We start from the raw sequence: 10,428 nt of genomic DNA on the forward strand, positions 1-10,428 counted from the left end.
CCTTGTTAAGGTACGAATCTGCTTCCAATGTGGAGAATGTACTGTCCCAAGCTTTGGGGGTTTGTATAGCTGTTTTCAGAGATACTTGTAGGGACCTGTAAATTTTCAGTTCTTCCAAGGTGGTATGATAAGGGGCGAGGTGTTTACTCCTTTCCTGGCCTGTGACCACAGGCATTCCTTTCAGTTCTTTAACTGTGAGGAGGGGTTCCTCTCTACAGCCACTCCAAGCTCCACCACACCAGCGATCCTCCTTACCCTAGCACTGCCGCCCAGAACTGTGACCCAGATCCAATCATGGGCAAAGCAAGAGATTCCTGCCTCAGCACTGGCAAAGAGATCCCTGCAGTCCCTCTCTGATCAGCCACTGGATTTCCCCTCAGCCTGTGGGCTGGAAGCTCGGGAAGCAGCTTTCCCCCCCCCCCCACCCCGACCAGGCTCTTGGGGAATGGAGCTGAGACCCCGCCTTCCTCATTGAACACCGACAGACACAGACTTTTCCCACTGACCTTCTAAGTTGTCTTTGACATTCGTGGATTGAGGAGTCTGGAAACCTCCACAGCTGCCCGAGATTCAGTCCTCTGAGGCCTGCTCCAGGTTTGCTGCCGCCTGCGCGCCCACACCGCGCTGCGCTGCGCTCCAGCCCGGTGCGATACACCTTTCTGATCAATCATCCAGGTTGTCTTGGGCTGGAAATTTGCTTCACTCTGTCTTTTTGTGGGTTCTGCTGCTTCAGAATTTGTTTAGAGCCATTTTTTATGAGTATTTGGAGGGGTTTGGGGGAGAGCTCAAGCAATTAAGTCACTGCTTTCACTCTGCCATCTTGGCTCCGTCCCCTACAAAATAATCCTTCACAAGTTAAAATTTAAACTTATATTCTTAGGAAAGAAATTCTTTTAGTCCTCTCTGTACCTCAGTATCTCTGTAGACAGACTGTAGAATGACAGTTAAACTGTGAGTCTCTCATTAGCCTCTTCCTTCTCTTCAGTCTCTCAAAGACACAATTACACAATTTCCCTGGGAAGTGAAAGGAAGGAAATAAGTAATTACAAAGTGCCTACTGTGCACTGGACACTGTGCTAAGGACTTTGTAAATACTACTTCATATGGTTCTCACACAACCTTGTGAAGTAGATGCTATTGTGATCCCCAGTTTTACAGTTGAGGAAATTGAGGAAGACAGAGGTTAATGATTTGCCCAGGGTCACACAGGTATTAAGTGTCTGAGGCTGCATTTGAACTCAGGTCTTCCTGACTTCAGACCCAGTGCTCTATTCATTGTGAAAGTTTGCTATATTCATATACAAACCTTAGGTATTTTAATATGTTTCTGATAATTCCTCTGAATAGGATATTAATTAATAGGAAATATTTAAACCCCAGGATATAAAGTAGCGATATCCAGAGGCCATATAGTAGCAGAACCAGTGGAGGTAAGATATCTTTCAGAAATATGTAAAGTGTATGCAGAAGAGTAGTAATCACAAATTTGGCTTTGCCAATACAGTCTTACATGATAACAGGAATAACAGTGCTATCTTTGGATACAAAGAAATAAATCTCCCCCATACTCACACACAAAAGAAGGGAATTTAGTCCTTTTTTTTTGTATTTTGTTAGGCAATGGGGTTAAATGACTTGCCCAAGGTCACACAGCTAGTAAGTATCAAGTGTTTGGTCTGAGGCCGGATTTGAACTCAGGTCCTCCTGACTCCAGGGCCGGTGCTCTATCTACTGCGCCACCTAGCTGCCCCGAAAGAAGGGAATTTAAAACCTCGAAAATTGTCATATTTTCTGTAAGAACAGGTTTCTGAATAGAACTTTCTTCATTGCTCTTTTCACCTCTTTGTTGGGGTCACTACCCCACAGGAAAGCACAATGATCTCATCAGAAGTCTTTGTGTTCTTGGACTTGGGCTTCATATACACGAAAAGGGCAAAGCCATAGCATAAGATCACCATAGCCAGGTGGGCTGAACAAGTGGAAAAGGCCTTTTCCCTCCCTTCACTAGAATTAATTCTCAGGATAGCGGCAAGGATGAAAGTGTAAGAGATAAAAATGAGTGTGAGACGAGTGATTAAGATAATGATACTTGCAATTGTCATGATAAACACATCAAGACATATGTCTACAGAAATGAGCTTGAGAAGGGCCAGTATTTCACAGGTAATATGATCAATGATGTTCCCACAAAAAGGCTTTATCATGGCAAGCACAGTTTGTACCAGGGAGAGCAGAAATCCTGCTATCTAGGTCCAAGCTGCCAACTGTGCACAGAGTCCTTTGTTTGTGATGATGGTGTATCTTAGGGGATTGCAGATGGCAACATACCTGTCATAGGCCATCACTGCCAGGACAATGCACTCTGTGCACCCCAATCTAAGAGAAATAACCATCTGCAGGGCACACCCAGTGAAGGAGATGGATTTTCTTTCAGATATAAAATTAATCAGAATCTTAGGAATGAAGGAAGATGTATAACAGATATCCAGGAAGGAGAGATTCCCAAGGAAAAAGTACATAGGGGTATGAAGGTGGGGATCCAGGATGCTGATAATAATGATGCTATTTCCCAATAGGATCACCAGGTACAGCAACAAACAGAGCACATAAAGAGTTATCTGGAGGCCTGGGTAATGAGAAAGCCCCACCAGAAAAAACTCAGTTATGGCTGTGTAATTTCCCTTGTCTATAGTATTTTTTCTGTGTCATCTGTAGAAGCTATGAAAGGATATGGTCATAGCAATGGGACTGAGCAGTAACAGTGATTTACATTATATCATATGCACTTTGCACTTTTAATTTTTCCTTTGGTTGGTATTAATTTTATTTGGATTTCCATTAACAGGTACAGATTTTCAAGTATATGACCAAAAATTACTAAGACAAATAGTAATTCAAACTCATGCAAACACATAACAGAGCTGGTTAATGATTTCATATGTGTATAATTTCTGTTCTTTACTGAAACTACCTTTCATGAGAAAGACTTACATAATCCTCATTTCCTTTGTCCTTTTCTTTTTACTTTAGTCATTGTGTGAATATCAACTTATTAGTATTGTTGTTTCATTGAATTTTAAGTATTAGTCTTCAGATTCTGCTTTTTTCACTCCACATGACTTCCTATATTTTGGACTTTTTCAAATCTTTTCACATTTATCATCTTAACTGACTGTCATAACGTGCCTTGTCATTGGCAAGCTTTATAATCTCTGTTTTACAGATGAAGATACTAAGGAATCTGAAGTTAAGTTATTGTCTAGGGTTGCCCATCTAGTTCTTTGCAGTGACAATTCTTGCCTCCTGACTGCTAGTCCAAAATTATTTTTTACTTTCCTATGCGACCTCCCTAGGCCCCATATCACCTCTTGCTGTGAGCTTAAACCTTAAGAGAGGGCTTGGAACAGTCTGATCACTTGCCATGATCAATTGTCCTTTCTTCAAACCATTATAATTTGCCTGGATTCATTCCTCAGAGGCTAGGATACTCATACCTAGTAGCACTTTTCTCATCCCAGTGATCTAGACACCCTGGCCGTTTGTGTTCAGATCCAAATGCCTTCTTCTTCCCTCCAATTGCTCTCAGCTCTAACCCCCAAATGTTCTACTCCATCTCTATCTATTCCATCTACTCTGTTGTCTGGAATGACTACTTCAGAATCAATAAATTAGCTTTTGTCTTACACTATTTCCTTTTTCACTCTTTCCATCTTGTAGCAGCCACTAAGACCTGGCTCCCCGGTGATGATCCAGCATCTTTGGTTATCTTTTCCAGCACTGGTTGCATTTTCACTCATACCTTTTTCCCCTACTCACTGGGTGGGGTGGGAATACTCCTTGATCCCCATTGCCACTTTCCAGTACTATCAATTAGTGACCTTTCCTCTTGTGAAGCTCTTTTTATTCAGATTTATCACCCAATCCAGATTCTGATGACTATTATCTATTTACTCTGAGGACATTATACTTCATCAGTAAGCTCAGTTCCTGGTTCGTGGACACTCTTTCTAGTTCAACTCTTGCCATGATTCTAATGGACTTTAACACACACACACACACACACATACACACACACACACACACGTATGTACTAGTTCAGTACGCTAACATCTCAATTCCTCAAATTACTCATTTCCCGTGCATATTACTCTACACCTCTTAGGTCTTTTCCAACTCATCACCTCTGCACAGGATGCACTTTCTTCCCTTCCCAATCTTGATCCCTTGGTGAATTACTTTGAACTCTAACTATTCTTTACACTTAAATGCCTTGCTCCCTTGTCTTGCCACCAGTAATGCCTTGCCAAATGCCAGCCTTGGATAACTCCTTCTCTCTTCCTTTACCCCTAGCTCACATGCAAATGTGACTCTTATTTTTGCTAAGGCAAGCCACTCTCCATGCAAACTTGATACCAGCTCATACCACTTTCTCTGGTTGATTGTCCCCTCTAACAGTCCCTTTCTCTCTCTAATCTTTTATCTCTATTAATTCTTTTCCAGCTCCCTGTAAGCAAGCCTCGTCTCCTTGTCTTCAAAAATCTTTCACCTGATCCTACCACCTCTTCTAGGTATTATCCCATATCTCTTTGACCCTTCATCCTTTTTGACTAAGAAAACTGCTGCTAGGCATTTATACCAAGGGCACAAGGACAGAAAGGAAGGAAAAGCCAATTGGCTGTGCTGGCCAATGCGTCCAATTTTTTTCTGTTTGATTCTACTTCTATGTTATAAGAAAGGGTTATAACAGAAGAAGAACTTAGTGGGAAGTGACAGTGATATAAAGAAAAAGAACATCAAGAAAACATTTTAAAACAATGTGTGCTATAGAGTGTGTAGTAGAAGGAGATCAAAGAGATATGACTCTGCTTGTCATCACAAAATAAAATACTTGTTTTCCTAGATATGGGCCAGCTCACATAAGGATTTGTTATTTTTTACTTGTTCAGTCATATCCAACTCATCATGACCCCATGGACCATATCACTGCCAGTACTATCTGTGGGGTTTTCTTGGCACAGATACTGGAATGGTTTTCCAGTTCCACCTGAAGTAGATTAAGGCAAACAGAGGTTAATTAACTTGCCCAAGGTCATACATCTAGTAAAGTCCACATTTAAACACAGGTCTTCCTGACTACAGGCCCAGTGCTCTATCCAGTGAGCAACCTAGCTGCCCCTCACATAATGCTAATAAATAGAACTTACATTTGTATACAGCACTTAATCATTTAAAAATGATATTATAATAACCCTGTGAGAGAGGCAGGATTGTTACTATTATTCATGTTTTGCGAGTCAGTTACTTGAGGCTCAGAGCGGTCAACCAAGTTTTGTAAGATCACACAATTAGCAAGTGGTAAGTCCAAGTCCAGAGCACTTGCTGAATAGCTAGAATGTCTTTGTAAATGACTAGGAAAATCCCTAATTAAAAAATCCAATGAGTTCCTGTTGCCATTAAATCAACTGATTACTTAAATGAAGAATAGCTACCATTTACATTTTGCTTTAAGATTCTCAAGAGTACTTTACATAAAAAAGAGAAAAAAGAATATGTTACACGAATCATCTCCTTTTGTTCACTAAAAGTAATTATGCCTATATTTCAAATGCACCCATTTCTACTTCTTATTTAAGCAACCAGAAAAATCTTCCTAACTTTACTTTCTCAAATTCCTACCTCTCTACCTTAAACTTTCTCTATATGCCCACTTTTCATTGGTTGTTATCACTGAGCAAAAGATGCCTTTACTCTTTTCTGAATCTTACTTTTCTGTGTATGGCCCCTTCTTGTCAAGGGCAGACCTTTTGTCTGTTGCAGTATGGGTCACAACAAGTTCCTTTACAAGCTTTAACCTGCCTTTCCAAGAATAAGCTGGAGCCAAATCTAATCTGATTATGAAAACCCATTGTTAAGTTTTTAGTGTGAGCTTTACACCTCAGGAATCCACAAACTCTGCAAATCAGGGCTTGAATATTTTGTTGATTGTCTAGAATTAAGAAAAATTTTAATGCAGATTAAGCTAAAAATTGTATATATTCTCCCTGCCCCCACCCTCCAGCCCATTTATCAAATATTTACCAGCACAGGGGACAGCTAGATGGCACAGTGGATATAGCACCAGCCCTGGAGTCAGGAGGACCTGAATTCAAATCCAGCCTCAGACAATTGACACTTACTAGCTGTATGACCCTGGGCAAGTCACTTAACCCCATTGCCTAGCCAAAACATAAAAATAAAATAAATATTTACCAGCACACTCAGGGATCCTTCTATAAACCATGCTTGAGCTAAGCAGAAGTGTAGTAGAAAGCTCAGGGAAAGAAATAATTGCCAGACTTGAGACCTGGTGATTCTAGACTAATAACAAAAGCTGGCATTTATAGAATACTTTAATATTTGCAAAGTACAAATCCATTATCTCATTTGAACTTCACGATACTTTCGAGCCCCATTCTTCCACTGGGTCAAGGAGACAGCTTCATTCATAGATATACAAATGAAGTCCTCTACTACCTACCTTATCAACTAATCCCACTTTCCCATATTATTTCTTTGATTTATTTATTATTTACTAACACAGCACTGTACTGAAAACATTTTAGAAGAGAGAAGCAAGTGTGGGAGAATATTTTTCTCTTACACGTATGCAATGTGGCTTCTAGCTTAGCTACCTTTGTCTTGAATCCAATGAATATGGAATCACTGAACTATGGAATATTTAGAGTATAATAACTTTTAAAACAGATCTTAAAAGCTATAAGGGACCTTAGAAACTAGAACATGAAAGGGCATCAGAGCTAGATGGGACCTTAGAAAATAGAATTTGGAATGTCAGTGTTCAAGAAATCTTAGAATCCAGAACATAATAAATACTTGGGAATATTAGTAGAATGAACAGAGAATGTGAGAGCTAAGATGAATCTTTACGATCTTATAAGCCCAAAGCCCTGATTTTCCTAGAAGAGAGACCTGAGTAGCAGAGAGTATAGGGATGGATCATCACCAAACATGCTAGATGGAGCCTAATAAAGCTTGAACTGATACTGTAATCATTCATGAATAAGTGACATGAGGAACTAATTGTCAGCAATATGTTCTTCCCACTGAAGCAAAATGCATCTTGAAGGATTCTCTTTGGTTTTCAGTTTAATAATGGCTAGCTAGCATTTATATAATACTTTAAGATTTTCAAAGTGCTTTACAAATATTATTTCATTTGATCCTTACACCAACTCTGGGAGATTGGTGCTGTCATTATCCCCATTTTATAGACAAGGAAACTGAGATTGAGAAATTGGTCAGACTTGGTCAGAACCACACAGTTAGCAAGTATTTGGGACAGAATTTGAGCTCATGTCTTCCTGATTTAAAGTCCAACCCTGTCCATTGTGCCACCACTTAGCTTGACCATCTCTATCAAGGTTTCTCAACTGGCCCCACCTGTTTTATATTTCTTTCCATTTCAACATTACTTTCCTAAGCTGCATTCCCAACTCCCATTTCTGTTTTTCGATCTCTGAAAATTATCCTTCCCAAGGTACTTGCAACCCTTCTCATTTACCTCTCTGGGTTAGATCCAAGCCCTCTCCTCTTAAGCCAACTTAGCTGATGCTCTCTCACCATTCTGAACAAAGGAATAACTTTAAACACATTTCCAAAAATGGCTCGAGCTAGAACGAAACACAGAGACATGGTCCCAGACACTATCTCCCTGTCCTGTTTATAGCAGCAATTGCTCGCTTTTAAGGTAGCTTACAACACCCCCCCCAAGCTGATCCTATGATATCATATGAAAAAAAGAGTCAGACTCTTACCATTCGGGAGTGCTGTGAAACATTGGCAGAGTCAACAAGATGCTACAACTTCTACCAGTCTCATGACAATACCTTGTATAAACAGGAACGCTATTTTTCCACATCTCTAGTAAACGTGTGCTTCAATCTGTGGTCCCTGGAACATTACAAAGGATGTAAATGCCTCTTCTCACCCTCCCACCCCTGTTCGTCTTCAGTGTTCCTAGGAACTCTTTGTAATCCCTGGAGTAATTTAAAATGATATGTAGAAACCGTGTGGAAGTTAGCAACCTTTGTATGGTGTAGGGATAAAGTCCTAACAACTTAATTACATCAACCTTAATAGGTAGGTTTCATTGATGACACACACACATACACAAAAACAAAATGCAAAACAGGAAGACATGCCCAAGTTTCTTCTAGCCAAGTATTTGGAGAATGATGCAATTATTTTGATATTTCCGGTCCAATACAATATTTCTTTGACACCTCTAGATATTGGTACCTGTGGAAGACTCTGGATCAAATCTATTATTGTTTTCATGTATGAATTGACCTCCCACTCCCCAATGCCCTGCTCTGCTCCATACACACACTCCTATGAACATCTGAGCTTCCAGTCCAGACTATCTATATTAATGGTGGGCAGCTAGGAGTCATAGTGGATAGAGCACTGTGCCTGGAGAACTCAGGAAGACCTGAGTTCAAATCCAGCCTCAAACACTAGCTTTGGGACTCTAGGCAAGTCACTTAACCTTATTTGCCTCAGTTTCCTCATCTGTCAAATGAGCTAGAGAAGGAAATGGCAAATCACTCCAGTATTTTTGCTAAGAAAACCCCAAATGGGGTTGTGAAGGGTCAGACATGGTTGAAAAATGACTAAACATCAACTTGCAGATGAGATTGGCCTACAGTTTTCTTGTGGACAAAATGGAGAGATGTGGACTGAAGGAAAATCCAGTTAGATGAATGCAGAACTGATGACTGAAGAACTGAACTTAATGAGAGATGATTACTAGATTGTTACTAACCTGTAGGGCAGGTCTAGTAGAATGCCCCCAAACCCTGCTTTTAGCCCCATCACCTTCAATATTTTATCAGCACCTTGAAAGCTTATTATGTTTGTTAATGATGTCAAATTGGAGGAAGAGATAATATGCAGGAATGACAGAGCTGAGATCCAAAAAGTTTGTGAGAGTTGAGCTGCACCTTGTTCTGGGTGCTGGTAGGGCTCTGTCTCATGTATAAGTAAGGCCTAGGATTTCTGGGCCCTATGTTTGGTGCTGATCTGGCCCTTTTCCCCCTCTCATATCTGAGGCAAAGATGTTCTTGTATTGTGTGCTAGTCTCACCCTGTGTCCTGCTGAGGCTTAGGGGTGGGCCCTGTGCTAAGTACTGATATGATCTCCTGGTCCAGCTGGACCATAGGCTGGGTGCTAGTTTGGCCCTGTTGCCTACTGTGTATCTATGTTTGCATACTTTGCTTTCTACCTACCTTGGCTGATCTCTACTCAGAGTTTCCTCATAGTTTTTGTGCAGTCATAGACTAAATGGAGGAACTTAGAGCTGTTTCTCTTTAGTTTTCCTTGTCACTGTCTTTCTAGTGCACTTTTAGAGGCTTACTCTAAGTTGTGATTGTGGGAGATACACTACCAACGTCTCACAATTCACATTAAGGTAGTGTTAAAGAAATATGGTGACTAAGACCAGAGAATGGTAGGAGCACAATATCCTACTCTACTCTGAATATAGTATTCACCTCTAGAATACTGTATTAAAGATCTGAACAATGTATTTTAGGAAGAATATTAAAAAGTATGAGTGTTTCCAGGGAAAAGAGAGCAACATGTTGGACTTTGAGGTCATGCCATATGAGAACTGATTGAAGTAGCTAGTATCTCAGCCTCATTCTCCTAGAAGCAGGCCAGTTGTATCTTTCTCTCAGGGTTCTAGTGGGTTGGAGGTGTCCTTTTTTGAATGCTATCAATTCAAATTCTCATTCTAGTGTAATCTTGTCTACTTTCAACTAATGGTGGAATAGTCAGGGCTATTTAACCAATTAACATTGATGAGCTTTTACAAAAGGTTATTTACTTGAAAAATATAGCAAGAAGAATAATATAAATATTACCCCTCTATTCCTCTCCCTGCCAAGTTTTCAAGGATGTTTTGCCCCTTTACTATCTCAGACCCTGGGTGAAGGTGGTCTCAGACTTTATACAGTTTTTACATTTTGTTTGTCCCACCCAATTAATATTTAAATTTGGCATTGTTGCTAAGTAAGCTACTTGGCTCAGCTATCACTGGTCTGAGTTCTGAAGTCAATCCTTACTCCTCATGGATTCCACACTGAATCCACTGGCTATAAAACCTAGCTCTGACTCTGTATTTGGAATTCCTTGTGGCTCACTCACCTGACCTTTCAATGACCATCATATGGTCATAGCCTCCCATCTCCTTCATTTAAAATAAAAAGCTGAGGCCCATAATCACAGACTACATTCAAGGTTCCACATCATCAGGTCTCTCCACTTAGAGCATTTTATCTTTTGTCTCCCCAGAATGCCACCTGTCAGGAAGAAGTCCTTTGAAAGAGATCTGGTTCTGCTAGACTGGTGCCTTTTGAATGCCTCCTT

General features: G+C 40.3%; 1 pseudogene; it reads right to left on the bottom strand.

The window, feature by feature from the left end:
• Positions 1-1,782: 1,782 nt before the first annotated feature.
• Positions 1,783-10,246, bottom strand: LOC110214502 (olfactory receptor 13D1-like; annotated as a pseudogene).
• Between the last annotated feature and the right edge of the window lie 182 nt (positions 10,247-10,428).

The sequence above is a fragment of the Phascolarctos cinereus genome, unplaced genomic scaffold, assembly GCF_003287225.1.
Source record: "Phascolarctos cinereus isolate Bilbo 61053 unplaced genomic scaffold, phaCin_HiC Scaffold_4;HRSCAF=312, whole genome shotgun sequence".
Classification (NCBI taxonomy): Eukaryota; Metazoa; Chordata; class Mammalia; order Diprotodontia; family Phascolarctidae; genus Phascolarctos; species Phascolarctos cinereus.